The sequence below is a fragment of the Botryllus schlosseri genome, chromosome 8 (genome assembly GCF_051294905.1).
Source record: "Botryllus schlosseri isolate E-star chromosome 8, Bs_hap1, whole genome shotgun sequence".
Taxonomy (NCBI): domain Eukaryota; kingdom Metazoa; phylum Chordata; class Ascidiacea; order Stolidobranchia; family Styelidae; genus Botryllus; species Botryllus schlosseri.
This window is the reverse complement of record NC_137243.1, coordinates 22,856,188-22,875,282: the sequence shown is the minus strand read 5'-3', so window position 1 is coordinate 22,875,282 and position 19,095 is coordinate 22,856,188. Positions and strand designations below refer to the sequence as shown.

The following is a 19,095-nucleotide window of genomic DNA, read 5'->3' as shown; positions in this document are numbered from 1 at the left end:
CAGTGTTCGTAAGCCCTTTTTGTCGAAGGACTCATATTTACCTATATTTTCAATTGTCAATGTCAACCAACTGTGACGTCACGATTAACGATTCGTGAAGCAATGGATAAAAAATGCAAAAGATGTTTTAAACATGTTTGTTTTAAATATAACCCTGGAAATACTCAACTCGTAGTTTTTCGAACCCCGACATGTAATTTTGTAACTACATTGGCGACTCTGCGGATATGATGTTTTACGAAATACACTGCCCTTTGCGCGCTCTATTATTATCATAACTGAAGTAATCTTGTATCTCAAAGTACCGTTCAATTCCTCTATTATCTTTGAAAGTGACGCAGTCCTGCATCTACAATATATATTGGTTGATAATTGCACATGCACAATTACACATACATTGTTGCGGTTGTAAGATTATATTTTCTCAATCATCGTTGTCGACGGTATAATTGCGTTATTTCATCAATCTCATTTATAGGCAATCAAGACATATCACCAACACCAATAAACGACATCTAGATATTTGACGGTGTAGAAGCAAGGGTCCCCAAACATCGATTTGGAAACAGGGATATCACATGAAGTCTTACGATTGTACAATCGCGCAACTCTGGTGCCACTGCCTGCAGCTTCACAGGTGGTTTTGGAAGGACCAGGGTTAGGGCATCTGTATAGAAAACGTTAAAATAGCTGGTGATATCATGATTCGTAGTAGACACGGACTAACGGGAAATACGAGAAGATGCACACGACGCTGATTATGGACATAGGCCTATTTGAAATTGCCGCACGAAACAAAATCAATTACATTCGAAATATAGGAATTATGTAAATCAAGGGTATGCTCTCTAAAGCTTTTCGACAGGCAAGACCACGACTTATGACCTGGATGATGCGACACATGAGTATGTGAACAAAGATGAGAGTGACGGGTAGAGTGCGGTTCGGGTCAAAGTGAGATGTGGGTTTGTTTTAAGCTATATTGCACAACTGTAGTGCACATGTGCAAACGTGACGGATTCTTAATCACAGAATTTCAGTGATTCGCATTGACGAATAACAGGCAGCTATTTGATACACACCCACTACGGATAAGTAATGGTTTCGAGTTCAAAAAAGTATTGAGTTATAATTATAAGGGAATTTAGGTAGTGACGGCACATGCTTGATAAATTTAACCCTAGGCTCTTGCGCATTTCCATCGCAAAATTACCTCAATGCGGACGAACATGAACTAAAGTCATTCCTCTATAACAGGGGTCGGGAACCCTTTTCGAATGAAAAGCCTTATTGACGCAATAAATCTAATCGTAACTTCCAAAGAGCCATACATGTCAATCGACTGTTACGTCAAAATTGAAAATTCACGACGAATTGGTAGCACTAATATATAGGATTCTTAGTGCACCATATTTGTCTGCCCACATGCATAGGTGGAGCCAAACATGGTCACTACAGCAGTGCATACTCACTGGAGGGTGTGATATGTCAGTGACGTGGGGTTACGGGAGTTAAGTTGGGAAGTGCCTCACATGTCGTCAGGGATGAGTGAGGGAAAATTGTGAAACCTTCAATGAATATTGGTATTGCTATAGATCAGTGGTTCCCAACCTTTTTCGGTGGCAGGGCCAAATTTAGAATTTCAGAGTACGGTCGGGGCCGCACGAATACCAGGGCAATGAAAGGAACCCAAAATAGTCACCAAAATATGAAAATTCGCATTGTTCCGATTATTCGCTTGACGCCATTGGCCATTGTGTTGCCGCGCTCCCGTTGTTCAGAACAATCAACCTTTGCTGGCTATTTCAGAGTAGTTTTATTGCCCTGGCGAGATTTCAATCCGTATTTTTGGAATCAGTGCGACACCTCCTTCGATAAACACCGTTATATCAAATTATTAGGACTACCGCGTGAAGCGCGAAAAATTTCCATAATTCATGATTGAATCGGTCAATATAATCGGGAATTGAAAATATATTTGTATCAATTTTTATCCTCTCTCTCCTCACGTAATCAGATTGACCAGTTGAGCCGAGTGAGTTGTGTTTGAAAAGGTAGGACCACTCAATAATAAGTAAACATCTTCGGGCGTATACCCGTTGGCAGGAACGAAACAGCACTTCGTCAGGCCCCTCAAAACACTTATGTCTTGAGCTCCCATAGGATGATAAACGGACCCCCCGTCGCGTTGTTGGCTTCTGCCACGAAATCAGGATCACCGTTTAGTGAGCCAGCGTGGAGCGCGAAAATTTTCGATAATTCAAAATAAAATATGTCAATAAGATCGGGAATTGCATATATATTGCTATCAATTACTTGTCCTCTCTGCTCACGTAATTAGATTTACCGGTAGAGCTGAGTGAGGTTTCTTGGAAACTGTAGGGCCCATAAATAATAATTAAACATATTCAGACGGGCGGACCCGTTGGTACGACTTCGTCACATGATGTTATTTCGTGACCTCCAGTCTGCTATATCAAAAAAATATAGAATCGCCCTAACGTACTAAACTAAAAGAAGCACATGATTTCAAATTGGTAGTTCTTCACTGGCATATAATTCTTCCGTGCAGCCTGGTAGCCTATTTGTCTCGTGAAGTTAAGATTGCCAAGACAGGAATATTCGGCGCCAGTCATTTAGGCGCCTAGGGTCAATTATACCTATATGTATTTTGTATATACATAACGAAGTTTCCAGTCAGGGGCAGTACTCTTCAGCCAAGGTTTTCTCGCTGTCGATCGTTATGGCACACTTCTTGGATTCGCATGTTATATGACCAAAAACTTTATATGTCTTCGTGCGTCGTGACGCGATAATGGCCAACGCCGATATGCCCACTTCTATAAATCTGGCATATTTTATCTTGGTGGAAGAGTATCCAATAATGAAGGTACTTGGAAACTTGAAATTGCGCACGGCGCGAAAAAATTTTGAAAAAGTTGCATAAAATTTCAAAAAAACTCTATAATTCATGCTAATTCACTAAATAATTTTGGGCCCCCTTCGAGCTCGTTCCCCCCAATTGAGGGACTTGGGGTGCGGCAGTTACGGTCCTGTCAATACCTATATCCAGGCCGTGTTATTTTTGGCATATGCCAAAACTGCCAAAGATAACTTATTTTTGGCACTTTTCGATTTTTATTTTTGGCAGTTTTGGCATCGTCCTCTGAATAGATAGTTTCAGCCCCGAATTAGTCACAAAAACGCTTTATTTGGGCTAGTTTCTTAAAAGACACCACACAATGTGCAGCATCCACGTATAATCAGTGCCAACAAACAATAAAGAAAAGAAAAAACCTAACGATTTCATAGGTTAATAATATCAAACGAAACCACAAAATGTACAGTATCCGTCGGAATCGGTGCCAATAAGCAAAAAATAAAAAAAGCCTGACAAACACGCTCAACAGCTGATTGTTACAGCTGTTGAAGTGTTGATTAGACTTAAATCGTTTGCACTGTAACAGTGCTTCCAAATTCAGGTCAGCTAAGTTTCTCCTAAATTCATTTCTCGCCCAGCGAATCTGGGAAATATCGGCTACAACAGTAGTCGTTGAGGGAAAGAATCTTGCCAGTCATCCACAAAAGGTTTTCAGAGCTTCAAAATCTTTGGAGGGCCGAACCGGCTTCCATGCATCATGAAAAGAAATCACTTCACCAGTGCCATCGATCTCATCGCGGAAAGAATTTTCTTCCCGATCCTTTTCCAGGAGTTTCCTGAGTTGTCTCTCAACACATTCTATATTTAGTAGCCCGACTATAATTTCTCCTTCAGTCTATACCAGTGGTTCCCAGCCTTTTTCGACTCATCGCCCCCTTTTCAAACTCCACACCGATCATCGCCCCCCAAATATTGGGAAGCGAAAAATGGGCATACAGACTGAAATTACCGGCGAGTTGACTAAGAAAAAAGGTCAACTTTTCAGCTCAACCTCGAAATTTCACTTTCCCAGCTAAACTTTGGTGAGTTGAGAAACAAAAAAGGTGATTTCTGCGACTTGATTCCAAAAGGACCATAACAGCACTTCGTCAGCCCCCCAATACGTTGGTCTTGACCCCCTCCATAGGGCGATAAAGCAAACTTCTGCACCCCTCATACCCAACGCCCGATACCTCTTCACCGCTACTTGTCAGCACAAATTGTTGGACTCATTAGTTACTCGGCTTAATTCGCGCGAAGCGCGAAAAATTTCTATCATTATGATTGAATCGGTCAATATGATCGGGAATTGCATATATATTCCTGACAATTTATTATTCTCTCTCTGCTCATGTTTTCAGATTTACCGGTAAAGCAGAGTGAGGTGTCTTGGAAAATATAGGGCCCGTAAATAATAATTAAACATATTCGGGCGGACCTGTGGGTATGATGACTTCGTTACGTATTGACATTTCGTGGCCTGTCTGCCATGTCAAAAGATATTCAAATCGCTCATACGTACTAAATTAAAAGATTCATACGATTTCAAATTGGTATGTCTGCACAGGCAATTAATTTTTCTCTGCGAGATGGCATTTTTTGTGGGGTCCTGATTGCCAGGACAGGAACATTTGGCACCAGCCATTTAGGCGCCCATGGACAATTAAATATATATGTCTATCCTATATATATCGAAGTCGGTCAGCATAAAGGCAATCCTTTTCCCCAAGGTTTTCTCGTTCTGGCACACATCTCGGAGTCGCATGTTACATGGCCTGAGACTTCATATGTCTTGGTGCGTCGTGGTGTGATAATGACTGACGCCGAGATGCACATTTCTATAACTAATGCAAATTATTTCTTGGAGGAAAGGTATCCACTATGTATGAAATATGAGACCACGAAAAGGCGCGCAGCGCGAAAATTTTTTGAAAAAGTTTCCTAAATTTCCACAATAATTAATGTTAATTCACGAAAGAATTGTGGGCCCCCTTCGAGCTCGGGCCCACATCCCAATTGGGGGTTTGGGTGTGGGCAGTTACGGTCATGGACGCCAATATAGCCATTTCAACACGCCATCGCCCCCCTATAGCCCCCTTCGTCCGTTTTCGCCCCCCTATCGCCCCTTGGCTATTTTAGCCCCCCTGGACCGACAAATCGCCCCCTGGAGGGCGATATCGCCCACGTTGGGAACCACTGGTCTATACCGATATATTCTCGACGGACTTTTGTCACTTCAGGTGGCTTTAATACTACCAACTCGCTTGGAGGAGTTCTGGGAAGGTTAGAACATTGACGCAACAAGACTGTCTGCCAAAACGCGACTAGGCAGCTCAGAAATAACCAGTGCGTCACAATGTTCAACTCGATCATCATGCAAAAATCGTGGTTGATTTTGGGGGTTCCAGTTCCATGAGCAGAATATAATTTATATTTTAATAATCAGTACTGCGGCAGCTTCCCATTGATACATGTTTTATAAAATTTAGCGCTCGACAAGCCGGTCAAAAATGGTCGTAAAATTGCCTTTGGACCATGGAAAACTGAATGGGATAGAACGGTAACTGCGTGGCCTGTCAATCATTTACGGTTGAATAACAATCAGTAGAGCCAGAATGTTTCGATTGTTTGCTGTTATTCTCCGGCTTACGTAACAGCGTACAACGGGCCAAGTAAGTGCTATTATTATTATCGTAAGTAACTTGTCTTGTCTAAATTACTTTGAATGTGATTGTTGACAGTATCTGACATGTGCCTTGATAATGTTATGTAGTGAATGACTTGTAAACTACTTGACACAGAAATGTCCCAACACTGCAAACTCAAGCCTCTCGCGCTTTCCCTTCATTCAGTTTTTCTTTCACATTCTCAGGTGATTGCCAAAACAAAGGTCAACTTTCCGGCCCAGCTCTCGAAATAGCCGCCGGAGCGTTACTGCAGTGCTGACTGATTATGTCTCTGTCGAATTCGGCCTTGTATTTAACCTCAATTCTCAAAAATGAGGACATTTGGGCGTCCTCCAAGGACACTTTGTAAAAGTCAAAAAAAGAGCGCAAATCCTCTTAAAAGAGGACGTATGGTAACCCTACAATACAGAATGTTTGGTGATGACGCTGGCACGAAAACGATATCTTTTTCGAATGGACAGCATCTGTTGCAACCTGTGCTAATGTTGAACATCATTACTATAAACGTTGAAGGCTACTTTGGGTAAGTTTGATCTTTGTAGATGTCTGAGATTATGGGATAGTATTAATCCAAGTTTTGAATCGGTATGTGCTGATCTGTTATGAGGCTTTCTTGTGATCTGTATACAGGGCAAACTAGTCGTTTACCTAGACTTATTAGACCGAAAAGCATGTCATCTAATTCTGTCTAATCTAACTAATTTTGAAATACTGTGTACTGTGTAGCTATAATTATGATGCGGTTTAAAAAAAAAACTGTGTACTCCTAATTCAAATTCTAGTCTAATTTGTAAAAAGTGTATCGCTCTAATTCTGATATAATTTGGAAAAGCTGAAAATTTTCCTAGTTGTCCAAATCTGATGCAGTGGTGGTGTTAACATTTGTGTTACTCATGCCAAGAAACGGGGTTGTTGTAACCCAGTCACAAGTCAATCTCACTTTTATAGTTTTGACTCGATTCATTTTAAATTCACCACCGAGTTAAATCCAAGTCACGGAGTGGAGTGTCGAGTGCGAGTCATAGTGTTTAGACTCGATTCCGAGTCATTGTGTTGACTGTTCGGCTCCCAGTTAATGTCACGCGAAACCCACTTTTTACACAACTCCGCCCAGTGGTGTTGAATGCTTCACATTCATAATATACTAATTTTCCTCACTTTTGACAGTTTCTGGTAGCATTTTCAAGTACCAGTACTGATTACGGTGGAGTGAAAATGACTTTTTTTTTCAAATCTAAAACGGGCTTCCTCAATCCTGACAAATGACCTAAAACTTCAAGAAAAAGTGACTTCAAGGTATTACCCCCCTTTTCCAGCCGGCAACCCCCAATTTCTGCGTTTGTGTGTGTGTGTGGGGGGGGGTAAATGGCCCATCTCGGCAACCGCTGGTCGTAGAGTCATGATATATAGCTCAAAATCTGCGGAAGCATCATGTTTCTATCTGTCTTGAAAAGAAAGCTTTGTCTATTGTGAATACAAAATGAGTTATAGCCAAAAAACAATATATACGCACATATTTGTTGAAATTCAGCATATATTCTGACGAATTGTGATCTGTGATCAGTTTTTTTGAAAAGAAAAGTAATAGACTGACAATACCGAATATTGGGCTCATAATACAAATATATTCACAACACAGTCATTTTAAAATCGGTTCAAAACATCGTAATGAAACACTCACATTTAACAACTTATCGAAAATGCATTTTTGTGTCAAATTTTTCCATCAGTTTACGAGACTTAATTTTTTTGGCGAATGAGGCCATCTCTCTCGTCTTTCAAATGCCGAAACTTGTGCTGATGCTTCTGTTACGAGCTTTACATGTCGTTCCACTGTTTGATTGTGGCAAATTACTGAAATTACAATGAAATGCCTATCTTAGCAGACCCAACTTCGAGTCATTGCGCAATTGCAGTAAGTCGAGTAATTTTTCGTTTTTCAGAAAATGACTCGAGTCACCAAAAAATGGCCACTCGAGTCTGACATTACAACCTTGCCAAGAACTAATGGAGGTTCACCTACCGACTGAAACCATTCCACCCAGGCTGACATAATCTCATCACTTAGTCTTGTCCCTACCTTATTTGTGATCATCAGGATTTTATTTTTCAGATGTAGATGAAAATGTCCAATATCGACAAGTCATAACAGAACGCCACAGACCGTGCACTGATGGAAGGGATATTTCTATGTCTGATGTTGAGAAAACCTGAAACTGTCACTGACACCCAACCCATTTGCTGGATATGAAGGGTCATGGCTATCTTTCATGTTAACCGTGTTTATACTTTGGTATCTGCGTCGTCATCTATCCAGCTGTGCCCCGGATAGCTTTGCAGAACTGGCAGGCATCTAGCAAGTTGTTGATTAATTGACAAGATTTCTTTTAATTCGTCAATATACAATCCTGCACAATGCACAATTGCACATGAATATTGAAAGTAGTTCATTTATTAAATAGATGAGAAATGAGAGGCTTACAAACATATAAATAGCAGTCAACAATATCTCGGATTTTAGTGTTCAGAATGTTCCTTAATGACCGTGCGATAACTTATAACCATCATTAGATGCACAGGGAGACAGTCAATAGGGCAGATAGAATGTGCTAATCTGAAAAAAATACAAGAGAACATTAGAAACTACGAAGTGTCGAGAGCATAATAAAAATCAAGTTGACGTTATAGGACGCCCTGCGCCCTCTCACGGTTCATACACTTTGTAAGAATCAGAGGTGGTCAAAGTAGTCAAGAAGACTACTCAAGTAGAAGTAGAAGTAGCGACGCAAAAATCTACTCAAGTACAAGTAGAAGTACTTTTTGCAAAAGCAACCTAAAACTACTTGAAGTAGAAGTAGAAATTCCTGGCCAAAAATCTACTCAAGTAAGTAAGTAGTTTTGAAAACGGTCATAATACGTTCGCATGTACTGTCAAAAGTTGCAAATTGAGCTATACGGAGGGTTCAGAGAGCTTGATTCATATTGATGCATCACATGAGGTATCAATCTTCGAGAGCATAAGAATTCGTCTGCAATATGGGATGCAAATCCTAGTATCGCTATGGAAATCGCTATGGACGCTAATCTTTGTTTACCCGAACACCCCGTTTTAGAGAACGTCATGGTGCGGCGCCCTCACCCATATTTTAAGGTCCATAGTTTAGTCGAAGAGCAATACCAAGAAGCTGTATCGGATACGGTGTTAAGACTTTGCGAGATTAGTATACGGTAATAAAAAATATGGCGGATCGTAAAAATGCCATACTACAGTGAAATTTTATTTTTGGAAAATGGAGGCATTATTACACTAGCTTTTAAACTTCAACATGTAAGTTCCCCATGCCATGCAGATCCAGACAAAGGAACTGAAACTAATTAGAACTCAAACTAATGATACTGTGAATTAAAAGAGAAATACAAACACTACTTCTGAAAAGTGGAAAATGTGTTTCATGTCTCTTGTCCAGATAGCTTCAACAGTGGTCTGCTAAAACAGGTCTGCCGCTCAAAAAGTCAAAGACCACTTCTCCAGATTAGGGCACGCCATGCTGGGCTGCTGGATTACGATATGATTGTGGTAAATGCTAGATTGTGAAACTACTAGTTTTAAACGTTATGATGGGTCATGTTTACTGTGATGAACTATTTCATATGGACGATAATACGGTGGGAGTAAAGCGAGCCACGCTACCGCTACCTAAATTCTAGCCTCATCACCAATACTTTCGTGAAAACATGCTTGTCTCTCCATATCTACTTTGCGCGAAGCGCGATGAAAATTCTGGGCTTTACTTGACTTTTATGAAAATTATATGTTAGTACTCCATGAAAAGAGCCCCGAAATTCCTCAATCTCTCTTTCGAATTGGATGATTATACTACTTCTACTTGACAAACTGAAAATAGCGAAAAGTAAGTAAGTAGATCACAAAATATTACGAAGTAGAAGTAGAAGTAGCGTAAATTCGATCTACTCAAGTAAGTACCAGAAGTAGAGGCAAACTACTTGAGTACTTCGAAAAAGTAGAAGTACTTCGTTACTGACCACCTCTGTGTAAGATACAACATCATTATGGTACATCGCCAATATCGTATATCACGTGACTTATATCTTTCTTCTCGCTACCACGTGACTTGCCATTTATCAGCTCGTGCATTTCAATTACAAAAGCAGACTCATCTGCGATATCCTACTGTATATTCCATACATATTCGACCAATATATCTATCTGAGGCAATACTGTCGTTGCATTCACGTTGAAGTTGTCAGATTAAGGACTAACGCAGGGACGTGCATCTACTACGAAAAGAGCTAAGTATATCTACCCAGCCACACATTACGTGGGTCTCAGGTTACAACTCTAGCAGGTTATCAGACGACATACCTGGTCCGCAACGTTCAATAAGAACTATAAGTGCCGGTAGTGCTATGCAGATGCGCTAACAGTATAATACACAATTGCAGGCTCGGCGTAGTCGAATAATAACTTATAGATCGTTATCTGTATTTCTATCTATTTAACTTAGGCGACTTCGATTGGATATAGATAGAAATCGCTTAAAAATACTAATATATGTTTCTACATTCTTGATTGATTTTTTTAATCTAAGGAAGGAGGTTGACGAGCTACTGCGCACATAATATAATCGCCAGCTTTACTGGCCTTTTTTATTAACCAGCACGCCAAATTGATTGGTGGGGTCGCGACTATAAAAAGTTTGGGAACTCCTGGTCTAGATGCTAGCGACATAATTAAACACTATCCTGTATTGATGGATCAAAAGTGATCGGAGTTGGTATAAGCTGGTCGGGAACCAATTAATTACTATACAATTTTATGATGCAATTCAAACATGTAGCATTGCAGCCTAAATACTACACATATCGTACCGCACTATAGCATATTAGAAACTACAAAGGACACTGGAGTCGATGTTCAACTTGATAGCGACGTACAGTCATTATAACTACATGAAAATTAATTTAGACTAGTCCCGATAACGATAATAATGACACTTACTTAACCCGGTGTATGGCTGTTACGTAAGCCGTAGCATCACAGCAAACCACCATAACATTCTGGGTTGATTGATTGTTATCTACTGATTGTTATTCAACCGTAAATGATTGACTGGCCACGCAGTTACCGTTCTATCCCATTCAGTTTTCCATGCTTTGGACAAATGGAAAGTATGACGTAAACCAAATGCAGTCAGCCGTTCAATCTCGCTGTGCCCATACCATTTAGGACACCATGCTTTCACCCCTACTGGGTGGGCTGGACCCAGATTAAGAAACCTGCCTTTCACAAACGCTCTTCTCGCTTGTAACGCGGTCCTGTTAACACAATACCATGAACGAAATTCACTATTTGGAAAGCCGTGTTATTTTTGGCATATGCCAAAAATTGCTTATTCTTGGCATTCTCAAATTTTAAATTTTGGCAGTTTTGGCATCTGGCTCCTGAAATACCAAAAATAACACGGCCTGCCTATATCTATACCTATATCTATAGGTACTGCTCGTTCAACTGGAAAGTTAGCGCACATTGCATTGAAACAGCAGTGACGTAATCTTAGTCTATACTAACAACTTTCCTGCAATCCTAATTGAAAACTCCAGACTCCAAGCTAAGCCAGAGTATTTTATAAATATTCTTTTTTTTTCATAAATCGATTTCTCAATATTTTTGTGGGGGCCGCAGAAAGGCTAGCTGGGGGCCGCGGTTGAGAATCACTGCTATAGATGTTTTTTAATGATTAGATTTTTAACATTTCTATTCCGAAAATCATGGAATTTTCATATTTATTGTTTGAAAATAAAGCGCGAAAGGTGAGTTAAGGCACGGATGAGGTACATATAGGCCAAGCCTCACCTGTGATAACGCAACTCATCGTAAATACGTTAGAGTTCATCATCACTGATATTATTAAAATGAAGTTGTCGCGCTGATTCCCAAAATCCAAATATTGATCGACATCTAAAGTATTCAGGATAACATAACGCTACACACCGACATTTTACGACGGCCTAGAAAGCTACTAGTAGTATAGTAGATCGGTCGCACGCGGCTATGGGGTTCTTATGGGCCCGCTCGCATGTCGCCGCGAAACTCGTGTTGGCATATCGCGCTTTTAGACCCCCCCTTCCGCTCGCACATCGCCATTGGTTCTTATGGGTGCGCTCGCATGTCGCACTTTCGGGTATAGGCATCTCTCGCACATCGCCGTGAAAACTCGTGTTGGCATATCGCGCTTTTAGACCCCCCTTCCGCTCGCACATCGCCATTGGTTCTTATGGGTGCGCTCGCATGTCGCACTTTCGGGTATAGTCATCTCTCGCACATCGCATGGAAAACTCGTGGTGGCACATCGCCCTTTCGGGTAAAGGCATCTCTCGCACGTCGTACTTTCGCATGTCGTGCTTTCGCGTATAGGCTGTGTTGGTGACTCGCCATGTGTTCTTATGGGTGCGGTCGTGATTCGTACTTTCAGACATCTCTCGCGTGGTGTTGAATAGTCACCGACAATAACCGCACAAACGGAAACGTGGCTTGCAAGAGGATTAAGCAGTGCGACCTATATTCCGAATGACCTGCGCGCTGAATTGTTTCACGGCCAACCGCGTGCTACTATCGAATATTACACTAGACCAGTCAGTGCGAAATAGTTTGCTGCTAAATCTAGGAATCAGTCGCATGGTGTTACTTTAGTAATTAGTTTACCACAGAGCCGGCGTAGCCGGTGATTCGAATACCGACAATAACCGCGTTCACAAACCAACACTTCAAAAATGTGTGAAATATTTGTAAAACCCTGCGATCGCTGACAAGATAATGTCTCGAACATAACCATCTTTAGCGACTTGGTGTTACAGACATGCCGATCGCTCACAAGGTAATATTTCCGCAATAAGTTTGTCACAGAGCCGGCGCAGACGGTGATTCGTAAACCAACAATTTGACACTTTCTGGTGGTCGCTATATGTTTGACACTTCGGAACGCGGTTGACTTTAGTTGTATGATAAGAATCATGCGAAAATACAAGTAACGTGTCAATTTGTCAACTTGAAATGAAACTTACTACACAGCTCAAGTTGATTCGTATCTGAATGTGTTAATTCGGTACAATTCTAATTATTTCGAGAAATATTTTTAACGTGATCTTTTGATTCGACTGTAACCTAAATTTTACTGACGCCGACTTTCAGCCACATTGAATTATTCGCACATTCCACACCGCTGTTTTCACACCTATAGAATGAATACCAACTATAACTCTACAAGAATCAAGAATCACAAGTATGCGCATTATACAGTTATTGTCTTTATCAACATGAAATCAAACTCTTAACAAAAACACGCGACTAATCATTTGTCAACTCTAACATTATCAAAAAAATTCCAGTATTGTTGATTGAAAATCCTCGAGTCTTTATTTTTAAGAATGTTATAGTACGGTGTCGGAATCCATTCGCGGATGTACTAAAGGTAAATTCAGATAATCCAGAATGAAATATTTTGACTTTGACATAGTGTGAATTGAAATAGGATTGACAAACATGACTAGCAACTTCCCCACAGTCCCGTTTCGATATTATACACACATTGATTTGAAACAAGTAATGTAACATTACAACTCTATTCACAGTTTTCCGTTTGTCAAATAGAGTTCCAGTAAATAATTTCACTATGCTATCGCGATATTTTAATGTGTTACTACACACAATCAAGTCAATCAATGAAATCGCACCTGTTGTAAATATTTCACACTTGACAACCGCTTGCACATAACACGATCGAGTTGCAATGCGATGAGTTGAATCGGAATATTTCAACCTACTTTGTCAAATCGCGATTTGAAGTAGGATCGCCAGACAGACTGGGTAAACTTTCACTCCAATGCGTTTCAGATTAATTTATTCACACGATCACCATCTCGCTGTCTTCACACTTACACAATCGCGTACTGTTTCCACTCGCAACTTCGGTACGATATTTCAACTTGTCACAATAACTGATTATTCACATGTTGATTTGAAACAAAAGAAACCTTGAACAAGTTATCTGGGTATTTTTTGTCGCAATTGAGTTAATGGAAATAGTATTACGCCTCGAAATTTTAACATCTTACCATACGCAAAAGAGTCAATCATGAAAACCTTGTCAAGTAAATCCGTAAACCTTGTCAACTAAATCCGTTTGTAACTTACCAGACCAACTAGACAGTACCCGTACAGAAAGAAGACAAGATTACGCGAGTACATACAATCGCTACAATCTAAGCAAGTTCGGTTGTAGTCATATACCGCCAAATCGTCTTTTTTTGTTCAACTGTAAAAGTCGTTACTATTCTGTAAGATAAAGTAATTACTACTCGGTATATTTTATAAACCAAAGTAAATACTACTCGGTGTGTGGTTTGACATTAACATATTACATTTGAGTATACGAGATTTGAATGTCTGACCAACGTAGTTGAGAATTCATTTCTTGCAATCGAACGCACGCGTTATATTGAAAATGTTCACGATGTAAACATATGAATTGACACATTGATTTTGACATATGAGATTTTGTAATAGTCGATCATGACTTGATTATTAAATTATGACATTATTAGACCCGGCGTTGTGGTAAAGGTTATTATGACAGCAACAAACTTTTCAGTACCGTTGTTATTAACATATTGAGTTGTAAAACTACGCGTGTCTGAAATGTTCTTTAATGGAAAATTATTCCACCTTGGTACATATCACCCTGCGTATCGCGGATATCAGGAAATATTTTACAAATGTAATTGTCTCCACTAACCAAGACTAAAGATGAAACACCAATTTCCTTTGTTGAACAATAACCGGTACAATACTTTATCATCGTAATCTGCGGTGAGAATTGAAACACTTTCGCACATTATCCGGTGTCAAGATAGCACACTAGGTGAATTGACATACCGCCGCTTGATTAATGCTTAATCCGTTCGCACCATTTCACATACTTTGATCATTACAAAAGTAAATTGGAATATGTTTGCTAGATGCATTCAGTTAGAAATGTCTGGTACACAACAATCGTAATATCAAGGAAGTACTTGCTACACTGTAATTCACTTAACGTGTTTTGCATTGTTGTTCATTTGTAGTATTGATTGTTTTTGAACCTCCAAATAATAATTCCCGACATGAAACCAAACCACTGAAAGTCGTTACCATCACAACGAAACAATTTGTACGATGTTTACCAAATGTATCCTATAGTTAGGTGTACTAGAATCACTGGTCCAACACATACACCGACAATGCAATCGAAATTTTCCCCATTGTCATTCGTCAAAGTAAAGGTCGTCACAATACTCAACCCATAAAAGATCTTACTTGTATGTGATTGAATCGCAGGTAATTAACCCACTAAATCAAACCATAAGGAAATTTCACTCACTCATCGGATATGAAACAGCGTCACTTAATCGGCGTAGATCGTTTTACTAAATGCAAATCATACCTGACCAACAGAAAACAATTTTCACTCACCTTGTAATGAAACCAAGTGGTGGGCCTTCGTTCAATATTTTGTCTGTGTCAAATACTTTGTAATAAACACAATGGAGTGGTTGAGCTTTACATCATCAAGCTGTCATTAATAAATCAAGATTTCGGTAAACTTGTAAATGTATCGTTTAACTAACCGAGTTGTATGCACAGTTTGATATTTTTGCCATTTAGTGATTGCTGAACATACCACTTCGAAATACTGCGTTGATCTCAATTCCCTTTGTCCTGATAATCGAAGTACTTTTATTTTGAATTCATAACAACCGACTATGACATGATAAATTAGAAGATTTAGAAGATTGGTTGCATATCACTAAAAATAATATACCACACATATTATTACTGTTACTCCATTCATCGGTATTTTTTCCGTTGTCGATTTTCAAACGAGTAAAATTTATTACTTGAGTTGCTCTGCTTACTATATTTAAATGTAAACTCACCCGTCTTTCAACAACAAACAATGTTAAAAAAGTATGCAATCAAACACAACAAGTTTTATGATACTAATTATTATCCCACATAACCCATTTCTTACCGAAGACATATGAAATATATTCATGTTACACGAAAATATTCGCTCATGCTACAAACCTGTACAATGATTGGTGGTGCTTTCAAACTGTTTCGATACCTCAAGAACTTTATTGTCTGAATGGTTGTTCATGTATCGTAATAATCAAGTAGTTCAACACAGAACTAGTATTAACAGAAACACCAGAGTTGTTTACACAAAAGTTTGTATGTGTACAGTATGCGAATACCGTGTGTAAGTCCAGCACAATTGTGGTATCCATACGAGTTTAGTTAACACAATTTACGACACCGAGGTCGCCTCATCTTTCGTAAGACAACAAACCAAGGCTTCAGGATATGTCCATGTCATAACAATAAATCAGCTACTCCAACAACAGAGTACATATGTTTTCTAGTTACGGTGCTTACATCTTGCACACAAATCGACCTACTTTGCTAACGAAAAGCGCTGAGTCATCACAACAATACAACTAAAACATACTATCATACAAATTGGTCGTTATAGTTTGCCCACCAACGATACATCGTACAAGTAGCAAGTCTCGAGAATCCAGTTATTCAAAAAACGTGAAAGTGTTTCTACACCAAGTCGGTATGTTGACGAAAGCATATATTGTAATATCATGATCGATTTACATTCGTTGGTCACAAAATGTCACTACTCTAAATAATTATTTTTCACTCAAAGCCTACTTGTCATCATTCGTTTCATCAAGCACGAGTTCAAGAAACCTGCTACGACATGAATTGTTATTTTTATGTTGTGTAAATAGGTAATAATTAATTTTAGTAACACTATATCAACATCATCGAGTTGTAGTAGATTTACATGTGGTCTTGTGGTTTTAATCGAAGTATACAGCACGGTCTAATGTAGAGTCATCTCTATTGTACAACAACTCGATAATCGAAATGCATTAAAATTTAAACAACGATCTTGGTTCGTCGCACCAAAAATATGTTTACTATCACGATACTCTACACAGGCCGTGTAAATCCTTTTCACACTCGTAATAGTATACCAACAGCTACCGGCGACAACGTTTAACAATACCAACGACACTAAACATACGATACCTACCCAAGTAAAATTACCATTTTCACCTGGAGGTTGGTCGTAACCCGAGTAGAAATACCATTATCCTTTGGAGATTAATCGTTTACCCAGTGTAACAAACCCCTTTTCCTTTGGTAATCTATTTTTCTCTGGGTAACAAACCTTTTTCACTTGAAAATATATTTTTTCTCTGGTTAACAAACCTTTTTCACTTGGAAATATATTTTTTCTCTGGGTAACAAACCTTTTTCGCTTGGAAATATATTTTTTCCCCGGGTAACAAACCTTTTTTCCCTGAGCAACAAACCATTTTCACTTGCAAATATATTTTTTCCTGGGTAACAAACCTTTTTCACTTGGAAATATATTTTTTTCCCTCGGTAACAAACCTTTTTCGCTTGGAAATATATTTTTTCCCTGGGTAACAAACCTTTTTCGCTTGGAAATATATTTTTTCCTTGAGCAACAAACCATTTTCACTTGGCGGGTCGTCGTTTACCTGACTAAAAATATCATTTTCCTTTGGAGATCTGGCGTTTACCCAGTGTAGCAATACATTTTCTCTTGGTCATCTAGCTTTTCCTAGAGTAACAAAACCATTTTCATTTTGAAATCTGACAAACACACCTGACAATTTGGTATTTGTTGTATTGACGATAGTTTGAAATAGATTACAACGAACAGTGACGGAAATATACATGGACTACCGGTTTCAGAGTATACCCCCTTCAGTCGTATCACATCAATATCATCGGTTACCCACATACAATATCCTCTTGTACACCGAAATCCATGTTTTGGAAAATTGGACAATAGACTTCGATAGTTCTGTGATGTCCGGGATCGTGCTTTGGATTTTCCAGAGTCAAAATGTCTGAATAAAACACCTCCTCGATGATGGTTGGTATGTGGATAACGGGGTTCGGAAGACGGTTGGATTTATGTCACCCATCGCGATAACAATTCCAGGTCGAGTTTTCCCCCGCATGTTTACTATATTGTGTCTTTATTGGTCAATGTATGTCTCGACATTCAGTTTGAAATCGGAAACCCTGATAAGTATGTAACCGGATCCGGATATCAACTCTGAATCGATAAACCAATGAACAATATTCAAAGTAAACATGTTACATTCCACGAAAAAATACCATCCAGACATACGTCGCGCTTGTTTGCCCACAACATATTACGCGTAAATGGAGGTGTGTGACATTGCATGCAATGTGTTGGTATACAAATATCGATCCACAGACATTATCATAGCCGGTAGTTTTGATGTAGATCTAATGTCATCACACCCGATAACAATGTCATACCAATAAGCCACATTGCAATGACTCTGAGTCAATCTGAAGCGTGACATATAGACACACAAACATGGAACTGTACATGGTTATTCGCACGACGGTGAAAGTAAACTGTACAACATATACCAATAGAGCGTTCACAGTCAAATATGCGAACCATGCACAATCATATACCCAGATTTTTGTTGGATATGTACAAATCCGATAAATCGATACATTTCTTTCCCTTCGACGTCAATAATACAAAGGTCATTCCAATTCGTCGCTCGAATGTGAGGTTCGTCGGGTGTAAAATCCATGTCAAATAACACCAAAGTGTGCCTTCCGTGTTTTATTATTTCCACCGTCGCATCTTGTCTGTGTCGTAACACTATGGTGCAGGGACTTGAAAAACGGTACTTTGTAAAACGGATTGACATGACCAACTGAATCGACGTCAATAGCCTTGTGACGACACCGTTTCAAAATGCTCCGATATGACGAGACCAACCCCGATCTCTTGTGGTGACGACCGTTTCGAAATGTCACCGGACGAGCTAGACCCTTACGAAAGTGTGTTTTATGATTGCGTGTGAAATCACGAGGTAGTGTTCTATTGTGGTGTACGATCGCAGTCTTCATTCCACAGAAACATACCTTATTGGATCACAATATCAGTCCGACATTTGCATAATCACTGTTCACGATATTTATCTGGAGTCGTTATGTGGGAGTAGCGACATCCTTGCATCGTGACTGAAAGACTGATCGCAATCATTTCGAGCACCACTTCGATAGTTCACATTGGTGAAACGCTGCAGCAGAAAACTTCGGTGTGGACAACACATTGATCGATGTATCCAATTGGTCTGGGTGGTCTGTCCGGAGATAGGGCCATGACTATCTTGTAATGTTACAACACGATAACACCATCGAGTAAATCAGTGAACGGTGTCGAAATATCGATGTAATAGCGCGGACTCATTGCAATGTGGCTTATTGGTATGACATTGTTATCGGGTGTGATGACATTCGATCTACATCAAAACTACCGGCTA

The 19,095-nt window shown here is 39.5% G+C and overlaps 2 long non-coding RNA genes across 2 annotated transcripts in view; one reads left to right on the top strand and one right to left on the bottom strand.

Annotated features, from left to right (window-relative positions):
* Positions 1-5,457: 5,457 nt before the first annotated feature.
* Positions 5,458-8,027, top strand: LOC145444510 (uncharacterized). Its single transcript, XR_013916703.1, has 3 exons — positions 5,458-5,592; positions 6,017-6,130; positions 7,721-8,027. It is a non-coding gene; the product is annotated as an uncharacterized LOC145444510 (long non-coding RNA).
* LOC145444515 (uncharacterized) overlaps positions 5,894-19,095 on the bottom strand; it is a 414,279-nt gene continuing 401,077 nt past the window's right edge. Inside the window, exon 2 of the long non-coding RNA XR_013916708.1 lies at positions 5,894-5,948. This is a non-coding gene — a long non-coding RNA (uncharacterized LOC145444515). The remainder of the gene's footprint in view (positions 5,949-19,095) is intronic.